The sequence below is a fragment of the Bactrocera oleae genome, chromosome 5 (assembly GCF_042242935.1).
Source record: "Bactrocera oleae isolate idBacOlea1 chromosome 5, idBacOlea1, whole genome shotgun sequence".
NCBI lineage: Eukaryota > Metazoa > Arthropoda > Insecta > Diptera > Tephritidae > Bactrocera > Bactrocera oleae.
The window spans coordinates 68,529,675-68,556,204 of NC_091539.1; the positions used below are offsets into that span (position 1 = coordinate 68,529,675).

Here is a 26,530-nt window from a genome sequence, read left to right on the forward strand (position 1 = left end):
TAATATCGACCAAAGTCGTATTATGCAAAATAATACAGTAGGACGAATCGTCTCGCAGACATGGACAATTAAATTGACATATTTTTATATGATTAAGAAAACATCTAACAAAAAACTTGATTTGCCAGTTTTACAGGGTGCCAACAGATTTAATTTTTTCGCTTTTAAAATCTTTTAAAGGAAACGATTCAAACTCATGAAGCACATTTTCAACTTCTTAATATGATACGTGCTAATGTACTCATTATTATTATTATAGAACACTTTATTGTGGATTTCGTATACAAAGTTTCTCGATAAAAAATTAGAGCTCAAGCACTATAAGCAAGGAACCATCGTTCTATTTGAACTGTTTTCGAAATGACTAGATGTTGGATGCAAGCTCATGGTGAACAATTAGAATCTACTACCTTCTCGTAAAATGAACTAATTCAAAGGTCCGATATGAAAATATCAAAAAAATTATTTATTTTAAGTAAAACATTGGAGCTTTATTTTAGAAAGTTGAAATCTATGGGAAGGTATTGTAATTAAAGCAATATCATGAATTGCTGCCATCGAATATAAGGATTTTTTTTCATATAATTTTTTTTTTCGTTTTTTCAATGTTTTCTTATCTCATAGTATGAAGCTATTTATATAGTGACAAATCACTTTCAACAAAGATAAACTCAAACTCAAAAGACGTATTGAAAAGTTTTCTTTAAAACCATTTAAGCAAAATCTTTTTAGCTGTTAGACATATTAATTAATTGTCACAGCAGTTATTATTTTCCCGTAAAATATATGGTATTCACATACAAAGCACACTAAATTGACTCCCTAATTAAGCCACTCATATGTAAATCAAGTTATATAAAACAACAAAAGCAAAAAATAAAAAGTCGTAGCTATAAATAAAAAAATCAGGTACGACACCAACCAAAAATCAATAAATAATTTACACCTCATTTGTGTGCAACCAGGTGTGGATATGTCATAGCAGTACCGTTAAGAAAGCAAAAAAACCAACAAAAATTTATCAACAACTCGTTGTGAAGTATGACATTTATACCATAAAATTAATCATTTTTATTAACTGACTCACTTTTTCGGTTGAAAGACATAAAAATTTCGCACGAAAAACGAAACAGGATTCATGTTGTAAAATGAGCTCGTGCCGGTGTTGGCGAAGGTGTGGATGTAAGTACCGACTTAATATGCTTCATTTATAAATTTACAGTAATACATGACTTTAAAACTTAAATTTAAACAGCGTCTGGTTTTCATGCAAAACAACAACTGTTGTATCAGCGTGTTTTAGAGGGGTGATGCCGAAAGCAAGAAAGCTCACTTAATTAATACAACAACATTTATATTAATTTTATTCACCGTTAACTTATACGCTTCTCACATTATTTTTTTTTTTTTTTGTTTTTCTTTAAATAACTGCCGTTGACAGTATGCCATATATAAGTTTTTATTTGGAATAGCATACACATTTTAAGTTTTCATAATTAATATAATCCATATTCATCAAAACTTTTTATGAATTTTTATGTAGGATTATTTCAAGAGCGCAACTATAAAATCTAATATTTATGTTAAAAGAAATAAAATCAAAATGATATCGAAGATTGGCCTTCTAGATTTGAAATACCCAGAAGACTCGTAATAAATCGTAAAGAGTTAACTAACACAGATTCCACGAAGAATAAATATTAACAGTTGGGGTCACAAGAAAAGTCATATAAATATGTGTAATTATAAAACTTGATGTTGAATATGGGTTTCGAGAACATTAGAAATATCTTTTGTGATTAAGAAATGACATTTAGTACATATTTGAAAACAGAGTAAGTGTTAAATATTATGTGTTAAAAAACTAAGAACATTTTAAAAAAATTGAAACAAGCTTTTTCATTAACACAATTGTTGCTACTTAAGTGGCTCATGAACTCTGCAGACCAAAAATCGTCCACAAAATTATCGAAAGCCACAAATTATATCGATATAACGGGAATGGAACTTTATATCTCCCCAGCTATGCACCTCAGAAGGACGGAGAGGTAATAATTTATACAGTGTTACCTATTTAATAAACTCTCGCTTTAATTTTTGATTTCATCCATTTGATTTAAACACAGTTGAATGGCGACTTGTACAGCAATTTATTGTAAATTAATCACTATTTGGGTAGTTAGTTAATTGCTCTATTATATGGTAAATTGGGCATCATTAGCCGCTAAATTGCGAATATTGTATTACTCGGATTATTTTTTAAAAAGACATTAAGAGGTAGTTTCCTAATAAGGGATTATCTATTGTGTCCACGCCGATTATTACCTGTCCAATTTGCATTTTTAAAAGATCAGAGATCAGGTGTATATATAATAATTACATATATAAGACAATTTTAAAAAATGAAGATATATTTCCTAAACCTAGTGCCAGAAACTTGTAATGTCGCACTTTATATATACAAGTTACTAAAAGTCACTTTAACTAAAATATGCAAATATTTAAAAAGCCATTCAATTAAAAATGTAAATAAGTCTAAATATAAGTACTGAGAAAAATAAATAATAAATTTCAAAACTGCAGACAAAGCTCGTGTAAATGCAAAATGTGTAAAATAGACTAGCAAAGGAAATTACATAATAATGTACCACCAAATCACACATAAATACTTTGAAATGATCTCTTAATAATATTTTCAAATTAATAAATTTTCCTAAATTAAAAAAAATATCATTTGGAAAAAAAACATCTAAGAGCTTTGGCGCCAAATGCATTTGTAATCAGCCGCGAAGCTTAAGCAGCGCAGCAGTCATTTGGCGCCTTGTCGCGGGCACGCCCGCTGCCGCTGTTGCAGCGATATTGACCACAAACAACACTCGTTCAGCAGCAATCTTCTCAGTGCGTTAAGCGCAAACATGAATAGCCATACATACAGACATACAATTATTTACATTTGTATAACTTCAAATACACACAAGTTGCTAGGTAAGTGAACAGAGAGATTTGTGCAGCATTGCGGCGCGCACTAATAACTTTTAAACGCTTCAAATGCGTTCGGCGGCTACCTGAGCTGCTGTATGTCGACCGAGCAGACAGCACAGACAGCGATTGCATGCGCGCTTCGCCACTCTGCTTGGCTTTGTTCAAACACTACTTGCGACGTGTGTGCTGTCAACACCGTTGGCCGTTGGCTGTTGGCCACCGAGCGTCTTTATGGCACTCATGGTGAAGAGTTTGGGTTAAGAGCCCCGCAGCTATATCAAACGCCAACCAAGCAACGAACGAATATTGTTTTTGTTACTTTGTTGTTGAGCGCATGCGCGACTAAGTCAAAATTTTGAACACATGCACGGACGGTGAACCAAATAAGCAAAGGAGGAAAAAACCACAGTTGACCTTGAACTTGTGGCTTTTTCAGTGTTTGTGTGCACACATACACATACACAAATTCATACATATGTATGTACGTAAGTGCACGCAACTTCCAACACCGTTTCCCACTTTTCGTTTTCGCTTTTTAGTCATTACGTACTTTATGGCTTCCCACCATTTTCATTCTTAAAGCTTACCTAATTTATTGTACTTTTTGGTTGTTGTTGTTATTTGTCCGCTTTGTACCGCTGCCACTTAACGACATAGTGACATTCAGTTTTTATCCGATATTGTTGTGCTGCTTAAGCTAGCTTATCTCTGGAGAGATCGGATTAGAAGGCGGGATTTGGCCAAGTTATTAGTCCGTTACTTGTTTTCTGCGCTGTATTAGCTTATTGGAGATTTTTAAAAAATAAAAAATATTGCAAAATAATATTTATGAAATTAAGTGTTTGTGGATCCTATGCTCGTTGCTCGTTGTCAGCATTCAGCGGTTTGGACATCTTTCGAACATAAATCGTTGCTGTTTGGCATGTGCTATAAATTGAAAATTATAGGTTTTTATGTGTTAACTTCGTTAAGCTGCTTGCACGATTATTATCATGAATCTTCACACACACAAAAACTTTCTCAATCAATAACCGACATAATAAATTCTTAAACTTATCAAAGTTTAGCCTTTTGAGTGCATACAGACTTTTCACCTCGATTATTCATTCTGAGAAGGATCCAACAGTTATTTCATGTGCCATAATTGAATTGAGGACTTGGAAAGAACGAACCGCATGTCTATATACAATTACTAATCACATCTGTACTTTATTAAACTAATTATAAATTACTTCAATTCTTTGAGAATACTGAAATTGTGACCCCGACTTCTAATACTCTCATTAACTTAGTATTCTCATGCGCATATTAATATAATTTGCTGCTATTTATGGAACTAAAGCTGAAGGCAAGGTAGTATAAGAGCCTCGTAAATATATATCTATGTGTATAAGATGTATAAATACATACATTGTGGTCTAACCACAAAATGCTTCACAAAGGTGGCATTCTGCTTCTTTTTCAGCTACACAAACAGATTAAAAGTGTGTCATAATCATTTATAATTAGGGTGGTTGGTATATTTCTGAAACTGAGGTGCGTTAAAAATATTCAAATTTATCGATTCAAAAAATCGATTTATTTCAGAACCCATATTATTGCTCTCTCGAAAACACAAAAGTCAGATGTTTCCTTAATATACCCTTTTTAAGGCATAAAGGGAAAAAAATAAAAACATTACTTTCTTTAAAAGGGTTATATGGGTTTAACGGCTTCGAAAAACAAAAAAAAATGTATTGTCTTATTTAATTCTATAACATCTCTAGAATATTGTCCTAATTTCTCAAGTTGATACCGGTTATAGTTTTGGAGATACAGCTTTGTAAAGTTGTGCGCTTGAGGTCAGCTATATAGTCACTTCAAACTTTAAAAGCGTTTTTCTCGAAACTGTGTTTCGAATTTCAAAGTCGGTTGTCAAGATTTCTGGCGAACTACTCAACCGATCTTACTGAAATTTTATAGAGTTCTTCACGATACCATTTAAAAGGAGGTCTTGAATTTAATTAAAATTATCTTCTTTCAATTGCAATTATTTAAAACAAAAAAACGTCGAGAAATTTTCACCAAGATTTTAGTTTTTTTTTTGTAACGTCTGCCAAAAATACAATTTTCACTTTATTTGTTTGTTCACCGTCCAATAACTTGTTAATGGTCTTAGTTCAAACACGTTTGTTCGCGTTTTACTTTTGATGATCCTGATTGATCTCATTAAACTACTTTTTATATCGTTGTTTAAAAAATAGAAAAGTTTTTGGACTAACCCTTTTTAAAATTCAGCTCCTTTAAAAAGCGAGCTTTCAAATTATTAATAGACAACACATTACACGGATACATATGTGGAGTCACATGGACGTTTTTTTCTGAAACATAAAACCCTTCTCATAACTGAACATAAATATTGATTTTTCAGAATAAAATAACGGAATTTTTTTTTTATTTTTTCCTTCTTCAATTATTGCTGTAATTAGGACGGAAGTAAAATTTTTTAAGTAATCTACTGAACTTTCTGGAAAATCATAGAAATCGCTCATTCTTAATCTCTATTGAAATTCATTAACTTTTGACCACCCTAGTAGTATTATTCAAGAGTAATAAAAATGCTATAATTAAATATACTAATAAAACACAATATAGGACACCGCATAAGTGTATTTACAACAAGAACAATAATACACAATATGATTAATTGGCAACATTTTCACTCATACATGTGTCTATATACACACACAGTTTTAGATATGCTTTCATGTACAAATGCATCGCTGTGTTTATCTAACAAGGTAACATTACACTTGTCCATATTTGTTGCCATTGTATCGTGCTAGGCACGGTTGCTCAGATACCGACCGACTGCTTGGAACCGAAATGGATACAAGGAGTACGTACGAATAGGAGAACACCCATAGATGAAGTAGACAGCACACGATTAAACGAACACAACTGCTCAAACACACGACCAGCAGCACGAAACAAAAACAAAAAATTATAATAACAGCAAATTCAGACAACCGTAACAACAACAATGTGCGAAACACTAGTCCAGTTGACAACTGTAAGAATCAGAACAACAGCAAGGAAACGACCTTATTCTCAAGTACCATTTTCGACACGCTGCCTCACAAAGCGTGACATCTTCCATGTGTACAATGCTCGCCTTCGACAGCTTTTTATAGGTGACAAAGTCGAGACAAAGGCTCGGGCCACACTAATATAAGCTACAGCTATGAAATTGCGGTGACACAGCCGAGCCCGCAATGGTGTTGTCAAGAGCAAGAGAGCTAGCGAGTAAACTGGAAACTCGAAAGCGACAAATGGTGATAAGGAGGAGAAAGATGCAGACGTCAAACGGCTCAAAACGGTTCGGCTCAGTATCAACAAGCTACATACATACTCAAATGTATGTACTTATGTATGTGCTGTGCGCATCCGTAATTGCGCGTCCCATCATGGAGGCGTGACACAATGGCATACAATCATCGACGGCGGCCAAAGTATCGCATAACAGACGCATAGATGCGCCACACACGGCCACTTGCCACACACGGCAAACAACTATATGTATGTATGTAGGTACACACTTACATGTGGCAGCAGAGCCACCGACGACGACGATGTCGCTAGATGACGATACAACAGCGCTGACTGGACGACTTGATGCCGCATCCAGTGCCACTCCAATGCCATATTTGCAATTAAATAGCGTACCTGTCATGCCGCACACGCTGCCTCGGGCACTCTTTGCAACGCCATCGCCACGGTCTGGAGCATTTGGAGGGCGCGGCGGCTTGGTGGGGTACAAGTTATGCGATATCTTACATCTCCATACTTGGACTTGAAGTTTCAGATTATTTAGATGACACCTATGTAGCTCCTCAACTGTGAAGCCGTGAAGCCGGCATCCAATACACACATATGGTTGTCTGTAAGTGCACAAATGTATGTCCGTCCATGAGCTTAATTGGTTTACTGTCTTCATTACAGATGTAGAGATTTATGGATTTACAGGTGCTCATACTGACACATATTTGACTTGAGCATGTAACAGTTAGCCTGTTGCCTCAGGAATTTCCGGCTTTTCCCTTTTCTTTGGGCAGGCTTATATATATATGTATAATATATCGTAAATATGTATTGTTGAGATAAATAAGCACTGATTGCTACTCTACTGATTACTTGGGTATATCTTGTGGCAGTTGAACGTTGCATTGAAGGGAGTATAGCCGATGTAGGTTACGAAGGAATTATATTTTAAGACTATAACTATTATTAGAAAATGCTTGAGTTAAAACTGAGATTTTATGCATCACTTAAAATATATTTGTTGTATAATAATATAATAATAGGCAATAGTATTAGAGTGACAGTCGTCCAGGCTGTGTTCCGTTGTTTTCTTAGATCCTTTAAACGAAAGAAAAGTTTTGATGAGATTTTACACTTTTTCATCTAATAGAACGATTTCTAGTTATTTCTTGCCAAAAATTGGTGAATTCAGATTCTTTCAAGCATACAACGTATGTAAAATATCTGAACAGTAAGATTGCAAAAATTTCAGACCTACATATAATTAGGATTGCGAACTTCATAAGTCAAAAATTTCGAATTAAAAATTAGATTTTAATGTTTTAATCTCGAAAATAGGATAAATTTTCATTTTTTATTCCAAGATGTTTGGTTAAATTAAAATATTAAAAATATTACTTTTGAACTCTACTCTACTCGCAAAAATGTAAATTTTAAAGCAAATTTTTTTTATAATACTTAATTATATGCTTCTGATAGAATTTGTTTTTTTTCAAACCGGTAGTTGGAATAAAAATTAAAAATAAAATTTTACTCCAGTTTTTGGTATTAAAAATTTTTCTTTTAGTTTTTAATTCGGTTTTTGGGATTACAAATTTTTTATTTATTTTTTATCCCGTATTTGGGATTACAAAATAAAGAAAAATGTAATTAAAACGTTAATCAAATTATTTGCAACCCCGCATACGTATAATATGTAACCATAACGATGAAATTTAAAGAATACATACTTACATATACATAATAGGAGTCGAAAAGGTAAACGAGTAAGGCTTGGCTTCTGTTTCACAGACTATCATAAAATGTACTTTTGGATAAAAATGTTTACTTTTGTACTTTACGCCATAACTAATTGTGGAAAGATTAATAATTCATAGCAAAGAATTCAGGGTAATATTAACTCATAATTAAATATAAGCCCCCAGAGCATTAATGAATGAAGCACAGACTCTTTCGCGGAGCTTTAATGCTACAAAGCTGACAATTATCGCTACGTTCACACGCATTTGAGTGTGAGGACAGGGCAAGGGGCATCAGATTATGCAATCCAAGCTCATAATTCTCAATGCAATTGAAATTGTTGCCATCAAAGCGGTTTGAAAATTACTATATACAATATTTAAGTATATACGAATATATTTATGTACAAGTACCCATTTCTATGTATACATTTTAGAGAACAATTTGCTGTACTTACAAAGCGACTGTAAGAGCTCAAAAAGGCGTCTCCGTTATCGTTCTGAAAGAAAATAAACCAAAGATAGTTATTTATTGTAGTCATTTATTCTCATAAAAATGTATTTGTAATAAATCATGATGATAAGTTCGCATAACAGCAATAATAAATATGCATTAGTTAATATAGACAAATAATTGGATGTATGCATAAATGTATGTATATACATGGAAAATATGACGCCTGCAGTTAAATAGGAATGTAAATAAAGATAAAACTCGACGTTGCATATAATTTGCATAAAATTAATACAAAGTACATGTGTAGTTTAAGTAAACAATGACGGATTATTTGTTTAAGTAATGGCTTAGAAAAATAAACAATTACTAAGTATGTTTATTTAAATAAGTACCTATATATTTAAATGCAATACAAGTGCAAACATACATAAAAGAAGTTATTATCATGCTTATATAAATATTGGTACTTGAGAAGACAAAGATTTAATACTAACTGTACTCCGCCCATTTTAACTAACAAGAAAATTTTTTCTATCGCTTATATTTTTTAACTCTCAAGCACTAAGCAAAGCACAAATGTTAAACAGCCCTTAAATTTGTTAAGTCTTTCTAATTTAAAAATATAGATATCAGATGGCAACACTCATCCAATATATTTTTAAGGTCTCTTTAAATATCTTCAGTTTAATATACATAATATTATATAATATTGAATTTTTTTTTAAATTTTTCTGTTTTAAAAATGTGGCAACTGTGTTCCAATATATCTAAAGTTGAAGATCTTCTTGAACTGCTTTAGTTTAATATCAATGTTGCAATTATTCATATTTGTATCTTTTCGATTTTATTGAAATATATTTTATTAAGTTGGCAACCTTTGTCAAAGTATTTCTCACCAACATTTTACGACCTAAAATAAAAGCAATTTGTTGCCATGCTTCAAAACGTTTAAAAAATGCAAAACCATTACGCTGCTGTATTTAACATTCAAAAGAGGAAATTGCAAATTAAATTAAGCAAAGAAACATAAGACAAAACATAAAATTATTTTCAATCAAAGTTTTTGCTCTTTTTATTGTAGCCACTTGATTGTTTGAGTACAAATTACAAAAACAATTAATTTAATAATCCGCTAAATATCGAATGCGTCATCGCCTTGCCGAGAGTGACGCGTGGGTCTTGAGGAACTTGTTATAGCCAGTTCCGAAATCGCCAAGCCACCATATACGGTTCATTCAATAATGAATTGACATTAGAAACATACATGCATACTAATTGATCTACATACATACATACAAACATTATATACGAGTATATGAAGTGCAGAGCGAGACCAGTGACCACAACGGGCCAGTCAGTCTAAGCCACCCAAACACTGTCTGAAAGTAAAGTGCGCGCGTCCTCCCAAGCTTGCTGTAATTCAGACGAGCCTACGCGTTGTTAGGTAAAATTTTAAGTATCCGGCATTCGAAGAGAATATATGTATGTACATTGTAACATGCGTATATACAGATATGTATATATGGTATTTACCTACAAATATATATCGTAGATAAGTAACTAATAAATATGTGCTTTTTAGATAGGAAAAAAATCATCAATCTCTAATACCCTGCCGATGTGTCCCAGCGCCTCGTGATTGCTCCTTATGCGTACAAAACCTATGAATGAAAATTTCGCCACTACCATATACTCGTACTCGCTTTTCCAACACAGCGCCTCCTAGCTTCAATTGGATCACTGATTGAAGTTCTTTTCTTTTATTTTTTACAAATACGCACGCAAAGCGCCGAGTTGCTTTCGTACGCAGCCAAAAACCGGACAGACAGCCAGTCGTACAATCGATCTGTGCCTAAGTCAGAACATATCCAAATATATATATGTATGTATGTAAATACATAAATGCACACATTTTGCGTATATGCATAAGAAAGCGTTAGTGTCGCGATCATTTGTGAATTAAACACGTTCTATGTACAATTTCCGGCATGAGTGGGTTTCATTGAGTAGTGTCGTGTGTTTTTATATGTTTATTTTACTATAACGACAACCGAGCTCCTCACAACTACGAATCTTACGCACAAATTTGTTTTATGTGCATAACACAACGACAGACAAGTTACTATAGCAATAGCGCAGATTCTCTTGCAAGCGAGTGTCAAAAGAACACACGCTAAAAAAACCAAATGGCTAGGCTATCTTAACTGAGTTCAAAAAGCTTGATTGAAAAACTTACGACTTAAAAAGTAGTATTGCAAATTGGTCAAAAAGTTGATTGTGAATTGGTCCTCAAAAAAATAGGATGGCTCTTTTTTAATTATTCTAACAACTGTAAACAATTTTAAATAGATTTTCCCGAGCAGATGTTGCCGGTGTTGTTAAGTGTTGTAGTAGCCTAAAATAAATCGATTTTTGGTAATTGAAAAACATAAAACTGAAACTAAACATAATTTAAAAATGGACAGTACACTTAAAAGAAACAAAGTGTTTTCGCGTTACTAACTCCAAAAGCGCTTAAAATTGTCCTCCACTGCTGCAGTTGTTTCGACCCTTTTTTATTTAGTTCTGAACTGTAATTTGATCAAAATGTTTCGAAAGTGAAAAAGTTTGTGCCCTCAGCCTGAATTACCGCTAAAACCATTCACGTTCACGAACTCTCGTACTCTTCGTAATACGTTCGAGTGATTCAAATTTCAGATCAACAAACTATTTAATTAAATCCCTAAAGAAATTTTGCAATACAGATATCAATTTAAAATTAAAAAAAAATTGTTTGAGTAAAGCTTGAAACAATTTTTAGGGAATAAAATATCAAGTTACCGACAACTTTTGTACACCCTTGGTAGTGGAATGAAATATGTATGAATGTTTCTAACAGCGTTATGTTCTTAACTCATTTAATATATTTTTTAATTAAATTTCATATGCATACATTTAATGTACGTACATATATAGAAACATTATTATATGTATGAATTATAAAAGGTACATACAAATATACCGCAACCTATGTAAATGTGCTCAAAATTTCCCATAATAAGAACGAAACTTTATTTTATATCAGTTGCCATTGACCTCTTGGTTGAACATATGGTATACTCCCATATAACAAGCCATTCATAAATAAAGATGAATATTTATACATATATAGTATTTCTTCATATGTATACATTTGTATGTACATTACGCTTACATATAAGACACAAATTTGTGGACGGGCAACCACAATAGCAAAAGCCAGTGGATCTAGGCAACAATTTCAATTGAAATCATTAAATGGGCAAAAATCATTTACGCATGCGCACTCAGAATTTTTATTAATACAACAGCCGATGCGCCTATTAGATGCCGGAAAGGGCATACAATATAAATAATATGCAAACAAAAGAAAAACGAAAGCGAAAATAGGCAAAAGAAACGAACAAAAAAAGTTTTACTTTCAATGCAGCGGAATGACTGCAAGAGGGCGAAGTCAAAGGAGGAAGACAAAATAGGCACAGTGATGCAGTTTATAACTTCGTTTATAGAGAAACTGGGTTGTAGGGGATGGGAAGGGAGGGAGAAATTATGCATTATGGAATTAAATATAAAAGTATGCAATGTATGTGCATATATATAGATGTACCTATAAGCATATATTTTTGTAAATACATTTATGAAATTGGCAAGCGCACGCATTTAATTGAAAGTAATTAAAGACCACGAACGCCAAGTAATCAAACTAAAAAAGCGGGATATTTAATTTTGCGCTGAAAATAATAGAAGCGTAGTTGCAAAAAAGACTGTTTAAGTAAAAAAAATTAAAAAAAAAATTATTTAAAATTATTTATACTAAAAATTTAGACATTGAAATTTTAAGGAATTAAACTACTTCCACAAATTTCCGGTATTTATCACAATCCGACCACACCCTGCGCATGCTCATTAACACACCAGCAAACTGACGTCCATAAAGGCCCTCACATTAGTGTCAGAATATGTAACTGTTTATGTTGCTAGAATGCATTTCTGTCAACAGCGGCGCACTTTGAAAATCGGTAATTGTTCTATCGACCTTCTTTGGCTATTCACTCATAGCAGCAGTCGCCACACGGCTGCCCTGTTGCAGCAAGTCCAGCTGACGACGTGTGAATTATTCCGACTCATGGTCTGTGCTAACTTTGGCGTAAATCTTTTAGGTCTAAACAACCGAAATGTCAACTAGCATTTATTGAAACCTAACAGATATTAACGTCAAGCACGTCAACGCGCCGTCAGCCAAGATCGCGCTCATGCTCGCACTCACGCTCATACCGACACTCGCACTCGGTCGCAAGCCGCGCTCGCTCATGGTCAACGAGTTTTGGCCAACGAGTTTTCGTGACAGTTTTATTGAATTAATTCGACGACGTTTCTGCGATTGGTATTCACAAACCGTTGGAGACATACACGAAAAATCATTACTAAATACAATATTCAACATTTAACATGACTGAGATTATTTGATTTATGTGCTAATTCGGCGATATGCGCACACTTCGCACAAAGTCATGTGCATAGCTATGTGCAAGTATTTGCTAGCGCGCTTTAAAGTTAGCCGCTAATAAACATTTATGAAATTACAAAAGTATTTTTTTTTTTTTGATTGCTAGCTCAAGTGCATCTCAACTCCCACATCAAGCGTTTTTGCGATAAAGCTGTGCAACATGTGTAAGCAATTGTAATAAAAATGTGTGCTGTGAATATTTGCAAGTACGTACAGTATCTGTGCAGTGAAATAGGCACGCTAACGCTTTCGCGAGAAAATTTCATGGCTGATTTTTCGCGATTTTTGAAAAATCCAAATCAGAAATATTTTCTATCGAGGAGGAGTTGACCTCTAGCTAGCTCAACGTTCGAACATTGAAATACGTGATCTATATTGAGATTTTAGCTACTATGCTATCATTATCAATAAAGTTGCATGAAATCAGCATGGAAAGTATCTGTATTTTATCCAATCATATTGTTTATTACTTTAGAAATAATGCTAGTTATATTTCATTATGCCAGAGTATTTGTTTTATGCTAGTTACTTGTTCGATTCGAATTGTTTTTATATTTCGATTAGTTATATCTTTAAAAATAATATTCTTCAATTAGGTTGGCCGTTATTTCCCTTCCGCTTTTTTGTCTTTTGAATTTCGCGGCTATGTACAAAGCGCTACCAAGCTCGTATCTGGCAACACTATACATAATTTGAAAGGTCTTGACATAACCTACAAAACAACGCTATGCATGATTAGTTTGGATATTGCGTTCAACAGTTATAGACGTGTAAACATGAAGTTCACTAACGCCGAAATTCGCGCTATTTTAAAGTTTTCCTTCGTTAAAGGCAAATCCGCAAGAGAAACGTTCCGTGAGATTAATGGTGTTTTGGGGGATGGTACTCTATCACTTCGAACCGCGGAGGAATGGTTTCGACGATTCAGAGCCGGTGAAAACGACACCATGGATAAGCCAGCCGGCGGAAGACCTGTGACGACAAATACCGATCAAATCATGGAATACATCGAGTTAGACCATCATATGGCATCTCGTGACATCGCCCAGGAGATGGGAGTTAGTCACCAAACCATTTTGAACCATCTGCAGAAGGCTGAATACAAAAATAAGTTTGATGTTTGGGTGCCGCATAATTTGACGCAAAAAAACCTTCTGGACCGAATCAACGCCTGCGATATGCTGCTAAAACGGAACGAACTCGTCCCATTCTTGAAGCAGATGGTGACTGGCGACGAAAAATGAATCACATACGACAATATCAAGCGAAAACGGTCGTGGTCGAAGGCCGGTGAATCGTCCCAAACAGTGGCCAAGCCGGGATTGACGGCCAGGAAGGTTTTGCTGTGTGTTTGGTGGGATTGGAAGGGAATCATCCACTATGAGCTGCTCCCATATGGCCAGAGGCTTAATTCTACCATCTACTGCGAACAACTGGACCGCTTGAAGCAGGCGATCGACCAGAAGCGTCCAGAATTGGCCAACAGGAAGGGTGTAGTGTTCCACCAGGACAACGCCAGACCACACACTTCGTTGATGACTCGTCAGAAGCTACGGGAGCTCGGATGGGAGGTTTTATCGCATCCACCACGTAGCGCCAAGTGATTACCACCTGTTCCTGTCCATGGCGAATGCCCTTGGTGGTGTGAAGTTGAACTCAAAAGAGGCTTGTGAAAAGTGGCTGTCCGAATTCTTCGCAAATAAGGAGGGGGGCTTCTACGAGGAAGGTATTATGAAGTTGCCGTCTAGATGGAAACAGATCATCGAACAAAACGGCGCATATTTTAACTAAATCCGATCACTGTAACACTTTTTATAAAGCATTGAATGAAGAGTAAAAAAGCGGAAGGGAAATAACGGCCAACCAATACATATCTTAAATAGTTTTTTAGTTACAACATTCTAAAGTCTAGCCGCTCAGTTCAAACAGCTTATGGAGTTAATCTTTAAACGCGTGTTTCTCAAAACTACATTTTTCAAATTTGCTTGACTGAGTACTTGAAAACATATGACTGATCACTATCAATTTTTCTGCATGCTCTGTAAATAGTTCTCCATACAATGATACTCAGTTGTTTGATGTGAACAAAAATCGAATTTTGGCTGTCCAAAAACGATGAAAATTTTCAACTTTTTTTCAACACCAACATATCATACTTTTTTTTTCGACCGTAAGACATTGTTGGGATAATAAATTCTTGTAGAGAATGTTTTTAGGTTTCAATCGCGGAGGAGGCCGTAATCACTGCAGCAGTCTAGGACCTTTTTTAGCGCCGTCGGAAATCGTATGTAGCTCGAAATATATTTAATTTTTTCTTCAAAAATTGTACTGTGTATTTTAAAATTTGTATAAACATACCTTTAAAATAGTAAAACAGTTAAAACATTTCTTTTTCAAATTCACGGAAATCTCCATTTTTTTTAAGCTGTCGCAATAGATGTGCCCCTTAATTCATCATGTTTCGTCTAATTTCTTTAAGTAATTGCGTACTTTTCTGAAAATCTCTTTGGGTGATATTATTTAAAAAGTTCAAAATAAAAATAAACCGCAAAAATATATGAAACCTCAAATGCTTGCCAAAATCAAAATAACTATGGCGTACTCGAAGTAATTAGATGCATCATCAATTGTGCGCAGCTAATTTTAATTACTACACATCAAAACGTCAAATAGTTTAGCATTTTTGTTCTTGCTTTGTGTGAACAAAACCAAAAGTACTTTATTTTGTTTAAATTGTGCAAAGTCAGAACTATTTTTTTTGTTGCATTTTTTATTAAATTTGTATATAATTAATGCGAGGGTAGTTATGACACTTGCCAGATCAAATGCGAATACGAATTCGTTAACGTGATGAGATGACAAAAAAAAATCTAGAATTCGGAGAGCTAAAAATAATTCGCATAATAATAAAACGTCAATCTCGAGAAGGAACGCATTGAACACAAATTCATATTTGTCTTTGCATTTCAATTTCGTTCGATTCAATAAATAGCTGAGCCAACAAAACGATAACAACGACAAACACAATAAAAATAGAAGTTGGGCTCAGCGCGAAGCTAAGGTGAAGTGAATCATCGCGTGCGGCAACTTGGCAACTTCCTCCTCATATCATTATAATAAGCAAGCACACAGCCATGCTAATATAAAAACAAACGGTCCTCCATACATAAATACATTTTAAACCCATTAAAATACATATGCATGTGTGTGGAATAGTATGTATGTTTCTACAACATTGGTATATCAACATCAATTTTTAAGAGGCGATTTTCTTTGCTTTTAATTATTTGAATTTTTTAACCACATATAAACATATTTAGTATATATGTACAATACATACATATATATATTTATTTATTTTATATTTCACAGCCACGCAAATTCATGCTCAGAAAACGAGCGCGTAAAAAAAAAACGAATTTACCATATTTACTTAATATTGAATTCTGTGCCAAGTCGTTTAGAGACTTCAAAGCAGACACTGAAATTATCTTAAAAGTCTTTCGTAGTTAATTGCCTTGAAAATGCTTAATAATCGATTTGCTATACTAGACATACCTATATTTGTAAATACATATCAATGTTTTTGTAATACATTAAGAATAAGTCAATATCGCCATCAATTTTTATCGATGATATGGCAACTCTAAATTTTTTTTTTATATAAACCGTAAACTTCTTTCAACTTCGTTGATTTCATAATTGTATACTATTTAGTTTAACTTATAATTTTTCTCAATCTACAATTGCCATACAAGTGGCAACGCTACTCAAAAGTAATTTCGTCAAAATTTGTTTTTATAGTTTGATACGCATATCGTAATATTTACTACATTAATTTTAACAATTTAAGTTTATAAAAAAAATAAAAAATAATTGGCATCGTTCTTCAAATATATTTATAACCGAAATCTTTTTAAGCCTTGATTATACCTATTTATTTATTGCAATTACGAATAATAATTGTTTTTAGTTATTTACTTATGCACAAAATTTTAAACAGTTGGCAGCACTCGCCGAAAAGATTTTTTGCCTTTTTAGTTTAATATCCAGATAGTAATAATTAATTATTTTATCTTAATACTTTATTTTACTTAAAATTTTCAAGTAGGTAGGAACTTTGAAACACTTTCAGTTTTAAACTACCATTATTCGCGCATTACCATCGTACTATCCGAAAAAAAATTTAAAAAATGGTTCAGCCTTCGCTTTGGTAACTCTCTGTAATAATTAATCTGGACTTAGAAAAGAGGCAAAACGCCTAGCTCTATACTAGTTTTCGATTAGAACTATTCTAACATAATTAATGCTAGCTAATTACCATGATTATTATATTCAATTTACCATAATTTTTATGTGCTTTGTGAATGATTGTTGCGCCACCTGTCAGCCCATGTCTGAAAATATTAACGCAACCCGCCCATTATTTTCGTATTCTTGCCGGTACGCATGAGCACAGCTTGAGTTGTCTGCTGCTGGCACTAACTATTAGATCTGCGCATGCGCAGCTAGCATTAACGAGATGCTCATATACTTGCGGGTAAGAAGCTGAACAAAAGAGCGTACTAAATTCTTCAAATATTACAGAAATATCTCAACGATTCACAGCTTACATCATGCTATGACTACATGCGGGTTTCCGAAAGCTGCTAAGTAAAGAGCAAAAAACATTAACAGGCGCTTAGAGCACTTTTGGGTGTATCAGAGCTGATCTCACGCTGTTTTTTGACAGACGCGCAAATGACTCAAATAATTGTTTTTTGGTCGAAGGTAGAAACAGCAGCAGGTTTTTTCCTCGCTTAATTTGATGATATCTAATTTTGGCACTAAAACGCGATAACAATATTTACCAAGTCTAGCTTGACGAACCTGCCTTAATAGCCAGCCACCGTGATTATTTCACATCAAATATCTGTAAAACAAAAACCTTAAATCCTCATAATTTATTATGCGGTCATTTACACTGTGTGTCTTGTTCCTCGTGCGATTTCTACTAATAGCTGCGCTATTTTATTCTGTACGAATTTCTGTTGCTTCATATAATATTTGTTTTTTTTATTTACGGACCCTCATATTTTTATGTGCACATTTTTCTTTTATTTTAATATTCTTTCCTCCTTTCTTGTTGTTTTGTGGTTTTCGTGGGCTTAGCGTTAATTCCTAATCGCTTTTGTACAAAATAATTTTGCTAATCACATATTTTTCTTTATACTTTGTTTACAGTTCGGCTTACAGCGCCTCTCCTTTGTAATGCGAGGCAATTCGAAGTTCAAGCGCTGAACTTGGGGTCTGCAGGCAAGCGTCAAACACGCTCATATGTCAATCAGCCACTAAATTTGTTTAACGCTGTTGCTGCTTTGCATTGTGCTTCAGTTGTTGTTGTTGTTTCTCGTTTAGTTCTCTTTTGTTGTTGACAATTTGTGACCATTAACAACTGAAACCCCATATTTCTCATATTAATGTCTATAGAAAGTTTCGCCAAGAGGCGTTGACTGTTTGAATCAATGACCTCTGCGAAACCGTTAATTTTGTATGTATGTATGCAGATACTCACTTTTAAAGTCATTTGTCTAAATCGCTTACTTTTTTATATATACTTATTCATAAGTATGTAAATGTAATATGTTTTTTTATCAAACTAAGAAAAGTAGCGGTAGATCTACATATGTATGTATGTATATTTACTTTTTCGATTCTTACAATCGATCTTAGAAGCTGTTCTTATCGTTTCAATAAAATGAGTATGTGATCGCGACTGTCGATATTTGGAAACGTTAAACAGGTATACATATGTCCGTACAAGTATATTCTACACTTTTCTTGGAGACATAGCGAGTGAAAAAATTTGTTTCAACAGGCACATGGGGTCTCTCAACAGGGATGACTTTCAATCACAGGATACCAGCATTACTATTTCACAAATTCGCTCTTGAATCACATCTATTCTCCATTGAACAAAATTTTCTGTCATTTAGAGTTGATCTAAATAAGAGTTCATCGTGTGATATAATTAATTAATATCTAAGAAACCAAATTTGCGAGCAGGCAAAAGAGATATTTAATTCATTACGCGCAATCCCAATCAGATCACGATATATTCGACTCAAAAGGAATATTTAGAAAACATCGGTGAAAAGTTCGCATATATACGAGTAAGTAATTACACTTTTTTATAACTTTTGTGAAAACTTGTATCAAAGGTACATATTATGCATATGTAAGTCCTGATAAAGAGAAATTCTTTCGTTACTCGCAGAACAAATTGTCAAAGTTAATATTATAATTTCCATATTAAAAATATAATCAGATATTGGAACTAGTAAAACTTAAATATTACATATATTTTCAATAAAAATATTGGATGTATGTGTTTGTATTTTTAAAAATATTTTAGAGCTTGCCAGAGAACATTTACAAAAGTAAATAAAGGAAATAATTTTCACACTCACTTTATGAAACAACTAAGACTTACAAATGTAATATATAAATAAATACAAAAATAATTTTTGTATTTAACTCACTTAAACTCTATGTAAACAAATATCAACATTTTCAAAATATGTAATCCACAATAAAATCCTTACAGTTTAGTTATATGTAGAAACGACCTTCAAAGCCAACCATGGCCACCAGAGTACGTTTGCTTTGAAATTTTTTATAATTTTCAAATATTTTACTTTTATACTACACTTTGAGTGTAAACATTTCTAACGATGAGTAATAACAATTCTACAAAGCTAAGGTACAACAGCTATCAGCACCGTTACTATCCCTCTGCCCAAAAACCACTATGATACTAACCTCAATGCGATTCAGTACTCATTTTTTTGATTTTTTTGATTTTCTTTTTTCATTTACTAACCTATGTGTACAGCATTTGGGCAATCAACAGTACTTTTTAACTGCTACCGCAAGTAAAACGCTTAGCCCAAATTGATAAAACCGAATGTGGAGACACTGAAACCACTATGGATGACATGACAACTCTGCGATCTGCGACACATTTATTAGTATTTAATAACTGAGGCAAGGTATTATGTGTTCAATTCGCTTTGCTGTTAAGTTTACTTTTATAAATACAAATATATATACAAATATAGTATATAAGTATTTATCTAACTGCAAATAGTCGTATATTGTTGTTATCTAAAACTGTCGGTTGGCATAAATAGGGCTGTAAGAACTCGCTTACGATAACAGCTGAATTGCGGTCAAAGAGTCACCCACCTAATGGTAAACGAGATACACATTTATTTACATAGGTTGCTAAACGATTGATCACTCACTATACAAATACATGCATGTACTTGTGTGTATATGTAAGCGACGCAACGAACGAATGCAACTGTTTGTTTGCTCTTTACACCTCTCGATTGTAGTGTGGAGTTGAAGGCGCCAAAATATGCCTTAACAATGGTTTAAAAGGTAATAACAGGTGTGAAGTGATACAAACACTTGTACATATGTATGTATGACATATGTTATATACACATCCATGTCTGTATGTATTCAATTTATAACAAGTACAAATGTACGATATGTAAAAGTTATTACATATTAACACCTACCTTTTTTGTTGCTGTAATTATATTTGTTTACTCAAAAAGCAGATAAAAACGCTGAAATTCAATAACTGATCTTTTAGTTATCTAACAATGAAATCGTCGTGCGATAAAAAAGAAATAAAAAATCATTATTGATAGTTTCTTCGGCCACTTTCAGGGGCACTTTTTATTAGTTCTTACGCTTTTTCAATTTCGTAGCAAAAAAATTATCAAATTTTGATTTCACTATCGTCTTATGTACGTCTACACATGTTAATATTTATATTTGGCAATAAAATGCTTGCCGCATGAAAGTAGAAATAACAACAACAAAATCTTAAAAAAAGATGGGAAGAGAAGTTATTAACAAATTCTACAGCACTCTACGATTCTCTTCCTTTTTGCTCAATAAGCTTGAGCTCTACTCTCTTCTAAAAAAATGTATAACTAGAAAAACAACCAAATTATTCAGATAAATTATATTATATATCAGAGAATATGAGGATACCCTATTAAAGTGGCAAAACTTATTGATATTCTATTTCGCTATTAAGCAAGTAGATTCGTTTTATACCAGATGTTGGTTCGATTCGTCAGCCAGCAAGGTTTGGAGAATTGAAGAGAGGTAATAGTTATTAAGATTGTGTTTGGTAGCCATCATACCATCGTTTTTCTTCGCCAATATCATCGATTTTATAACGTATTTTAGGAAGTTCTGAATTAGTCGAAACACCATATTTGGAAGCCCCATAAAATACATAGTACTAGTAGATGCACAGGAACTGAGGCTATAGATGTGTTTCATTATAAGTGAAGAAGTGGATCTTGATTCAAAGTATTGTAGTATGCAGCTAAGGGGTAGTGCCGCAGACACGAACAACGATCACACCAACAAATCGTCAAAGAACTTAACTTTTCTGGAACTGTGGCTACTTAAGAGAGTTGAAGAATTTAGTAAGGGAGTAGAAGTTATATGTTTTTACAAACTTTTCTTTTGGATTGGGTCGTATAAATAGACGTTAGCCACAATAACGATTACCTCAGAATTTTTGGCATCACAGAACAGTCTGATGATTCAGTCAAAATTGAATTTACGAACATATGAAAACTTACAACCAAAGACTAAACGACTAACTCCCCACTACCCCATTAACCTTATCGAATACGACTTAACCAACAACACACGAGTAGTCTGCCATGGAACTGTAGACAGAATCGGACAGACATTAACTACCAATAAAATGTTGTTGAAGCAAAACAAAGCAAATGCGTGTGCGAATGGGCGGCATAAAGAGATAATAATACGAAATTATACTAATGTGCGTGTACGTTGAATTGCAAGATCGACTTTGGTGATTTGCGGCAACAACAACAGACAAACAAACCACAGCAGAGGATATGCGCATCTTCGATCTGCGGTCGAGGCAATGGAATGAAAAGAGCATGCGACAGACATGCGACCAATGTGACGTTCGTCGCAACGAAGTCGTATTTTACCGACCGCAGAGATAGCTAATGAAACGTGCTAGACAAACAGGCAGAGCTAGAGTCATACTAGACAGCCGTATGATCAGCCGCTAGTTGGTTTTGCAGACCGATAAATACACTAAAGTGCCGGATATTGGCGTTTAGCATGATCGCAATCTTTGACGAATATGTTGAGTGCATCCTCAGCAGGCAACTATACCGACAATCCAGCAACAAGCAATTACATATGTACATACATACCGGCAATTAATACTGTCGACCGCATGCAAAGTGAGTGCCAAAGTCACGCATGCCGGCGAAGTTGGCAAAGATGCTAATGTGTGATTTGTGGATTCAGTCGCACAAGTTCAAGTAGACATTTCAAATGCTAAGCTCGTATTTGCATACATACATTTGTATATACACGTATGCATATGTTTGTTAGGCAGAGTAGAAGTGTGGCAGCATCGCTGAATTTAGGTTAACACGCGGCGGAAGGCGAGGGAAAACATGCATACTCTTTAAATGACAATATCAAAACAAAACATTTGTATGTAACCACATTTGTAAAGCAGTGTACATACATATATTTATTTGTTTTTATGGCGAGCAGTTTTCACCAATATGCTATGCCCAGTTCGGTTTTCTAATAAAAACAAGCAAAAACATCTACTTCAGCTACACCGAAACTATAATGCCCTTCACAGGTACATTTGCTATAGCATAAACGTACCGATCGGAACAATAATGTATGCCAAATTTTGTGAAGATATCTTGTCAAATAAAAATATTTTCCATTCAGGTACTTGACTTTGATCGGTCAGGTCCAATATTGACGATTCCAACACATGAGCAGCGTCTTGTAGAGAAAAAGACGTGTGCAAAATTTCAGATTGATATCTTAAAAACAGAGGGGCTAGTTCGCGTATATACAACAAACAGACAAACGCCGATGGCTAAATCGATGACTATTTATATATATTTATACTTTATATATATATACATATTTGTCTTTACTAGACGTCTGTACGAGCTTTTTAGAGAGAGATTTTGCTGAAGGCATTGGTGTTTCCATACACAAACAAGTTGCAAGCTTTAAGACCTTTCCTAATAGGTATTGGAACTATGAAAAGAATTTTCATGTCATATAGTTATATACTCCGATATCGGCTATTGTCTGCAGAGAGCAACCGCAAAGTATTCTAATATAATTTTGGTCACGTGCAATTCAAGCCCTTACAGTATTCTACACATCGGCAGTAAGGCTTTAGAAAATTAATATTCAAGAAAATTCAAAGTGAGACAAGAGCCTCGTAGAAAATTCGTTAAGAGTTTTTGCCTTGGAAAAACCATTGAAGTCTAAATGCGTTATTCACGTCCTATCTGCACTGTCTAGCTCCGGATAGATCTCATAGAAAACAATATCATGAAGGAACTGAACCTTTTATGGTAGCTTTTTATCTTAATATGCCTTGCTTTTACTGATCTCGTTATGTTCACGTCCAAATATTTACTAACTCCCTCTGTATCTTCCTTTCTGTTTCTATCTCTTTTGTACCAATTAAACAAGAAGGCTAACTACGATAGAAGCGCTCAATATAACAAAATAACTTAAGACAACCAACACGAACTACCGTTATAATTAAATTTATTGTCAGTTCTGTCAAGTTGTAGCAGTAAATTTGGTAGCAACCTTGGCGCACGTTTAATCTTTAATAGAATTGTTTTCCACAATCGAGCCCAAAAATTAATTAAAATTCCAGAAGTCTAAGCGAATAAAATAAAAATTCCTAAACGCACGTTTATCATTGATCGTGTTACAATTAATTGCCGTTGTCATGCCCTACCATAGCGAATTGGTCAGCGCACCCAATAAATTGCCCACTTGTAAAAAGCTCGAAATTTCCGTTTCCTTAAAAGGAAAATATTTAATTAATAGGCATTTTCACGATTTCAATTATTTCGGTTGATATTTTGAAAGGCTGATGTAACAAATTAATACATACTATTTAATGGAAGAAGCGTTGGCTATCAATAAAACACTTAACGGACCTTCAATTAAGCGATTGCAAAATCATCACACATATTTAAACACACTATATGTATTTATATACATATATTATATATATATAGGTATATATATATAATAAAATAAGCATTATGAATTTATTTTATTGTGCCTACATATTTTCCAAAACAAATCGAATTTTGCTATGCGTCGTGGCGTCAATAAGTGACCGATCGATCGATCGCCGCCCGCCACCACAACTCGTGCACTCCACTTTTTCGGCATTTGGTAATCTGAGCACGCACTTAGTCGGCGTTGTTTTGTTCTCGTACTCATGCTCGTCTAAGTGACGCGATCGCGTCCACTGATAAAAATGACGACAACAACGATTGATTGAAACCCAATATAGGCGCACGCGAAAACGCAAAAAGATGCACCAACAACAACGGATGGAGTGCTGATTTAATGCCCGTAAATTAAAACCTCTTTATTAAACATTTGCGGCAGCTTATACGAATGCATTCGATATTATTATTGCGAGTACAGAGTATTATGAGTACTCGTATTGATTTAGTGGCCACGAAGTTGTTGCTGTGTTGCGTGTTGTCACACTCAAGCACTATTGCGTTTCCGTGCAAGTTGCCGTTTATTAAATATACACGAGCGGGCATGTACGTAACTCGGTCATTGGCCATGGTTATATCTATTTCGTGGCGTTAATTAGTTGGTCAATTGCCAGCGTTTACACATGAAATGAGCGAAAAACATCGATGATTTTGCGGTTAAGAGCTAACACTTTTAGCGTCGCCGATGGTTAGGTGAATTGTAAGGTGAATTTAGAGCACGCATGTGCGACCTCAACTTAAGAGACATACTACAGACTACACGAAGGCGTGTGAGTAGTTTGCGAATCGTGCAAATATTTTGTCACAAACCATAAAGCATCTATCTTAATTTTACCTAACATTATCATACAGAGACGTTAAAATGGACGAGCAAGATTTTAAACAACACTTCGCGAGGAACTCACTGCTCATAGATGTAGTCGTAGAAAGGTTCTCGGACCTATTTAAAACTCATTTGTATCAGGAAGCGGGTTAAATTAAAAGAATTTCTATTACAACAATAAATGTGCGGCGGTGGAGTGCCCTCTCTAATCACGAACTCTACCTAAAATATGCGCTTCTATATTTATACCTATGATATAAAATATCCGTATTAGAGGCAATTTTTCTGTGTCTGGCTATAACATTTTTTATTAGGCTGTCTGCATTAAAGCTGTTCATTTTTCATAAATGCCCATGAATTGTTGATCTTAGACCGTTAGCAGTGATTTTCCAGAAAAATAAGTGTTTCCCTTCGACAAATTATGGTATCTGTCATTGCGCGGTCGACTTTTAACAAATATGTTGAAAAGTTCGTCTGAAGTTTCGTCACTTTCAGTCGTGACTTAAGTCTGCACAGGATTTAACTTTCGTACCCAGAAGCAAAATGATACCTAAATACAGCAATTTTTTGAAAACAACAGTCTATATATTTTTTATTTAAAGTGATACTGTTTAACCCTAAGTTCACCCAAAACTTCTCTAATTTCTTTCTAAAGAACAAAAGACTGCACGCCTATAATTGAATTTAACGGAAAATTTATGTTTTGTGTAATAAAATGGATGTTGCTTTAAATTGAAAATAGACATTTTTATGTGCAAAGCACAACGAAGAATCTCTCCGAAGCGACACAAATTGGAAATTCCATTTCAGCAACCACGAAGAAGCACACCTCTTTATTAAATAGGAAAGTTTGAAATTCCTAATTTTATATACGAGTACATAGATATTCACGTGTGCGTGTGTGTGATACAGTGCATTTATTTACATTTGTAGGCACAGCTCTGTGCTTGACGTGAGGGCTGGTTGAGCGAATTTTCAATGCAACGTCGCGTTAAAATTAGAAATGCCCAAAATAAGTGACGTTAAGTAAGCAGAAGAACAAACACATATGTACATACACATAGGGAGCTCAAACTTCGGCAGGAACAGAAGCGCAGTCTCGGGGGTGCTGACGCTGGTGGTGCATTCGTGAATGGGATATCTACAAGTATTGCTAGGCAATGCGCCGAAGGAAGCTGCGGCCACGTGCTGCTGGTACACGCAGTTGCAAGGCGCGTTGCGTTTGTGGCATGTTGCTTCTGTTTAATTAATGGCCTTTGGGCAATGAATCGCATGAAAATTATGTTCATAAAATTTTCATGTTTGCCGTTGACGTTTATGCGGCTTAATGTCGCACACAAAGCGTTGTGGTGGGATGCTTCACTGGGTGGTGGTTCAATTTCATACACAAACCTATGCTGGCATATGTGTGCTTAACAGTGTGTGCGCGTGTGTTTGAGAAGTTTTTCACTTCATAAATTCTATTACCAACAACTGTGCCTTTGCGCGGAGACACCGTTATAAATCTCTTGCAGCGTCTTAAGAGCATACAACTCACTCACAGTGCTTCGATAATTCATA

The 26,530-nt window shown here is 34.4% G+C and overlaps 1 protein-coding gene and 1 long non-coding RNA gene across 3 annotated transcripts in view; one reads left to right on the forward strand and one right to left on the reverse strand.

Moving 5' to 3' along the window:
- Positions 1 to 26,530, reverse strand: part of pigs (pickled eggs) — a 119,253-nt gene that overhangs the window by 83,646 nt on the left and 9,077 nt on the right. For both annotated transcript variants that reach the window (XM_036365610.2, XM_036365609.2), the window contains exon 2: positions 8,480 to 8,521. The gene's annotated coding sequence lies outside the window, so the exon portion shown is untranslated. The remainder of the gene's footprint in view (positions 1 to 8,479; positions 8,522 to 26,530) is intronic.
- On the forward strand, positions 1,363 to 2,509 carry LOC118681330 (uncharacterized). Its single transcript, XR_011396323.1, has 3 exons — positions 1,363 to 1,835; positions 1,927 to 2,048; positions 2,127 to 2,509. It is a non-coding gene; the product is annotated as an uncharacterized lncRNA (long non-coding RNA).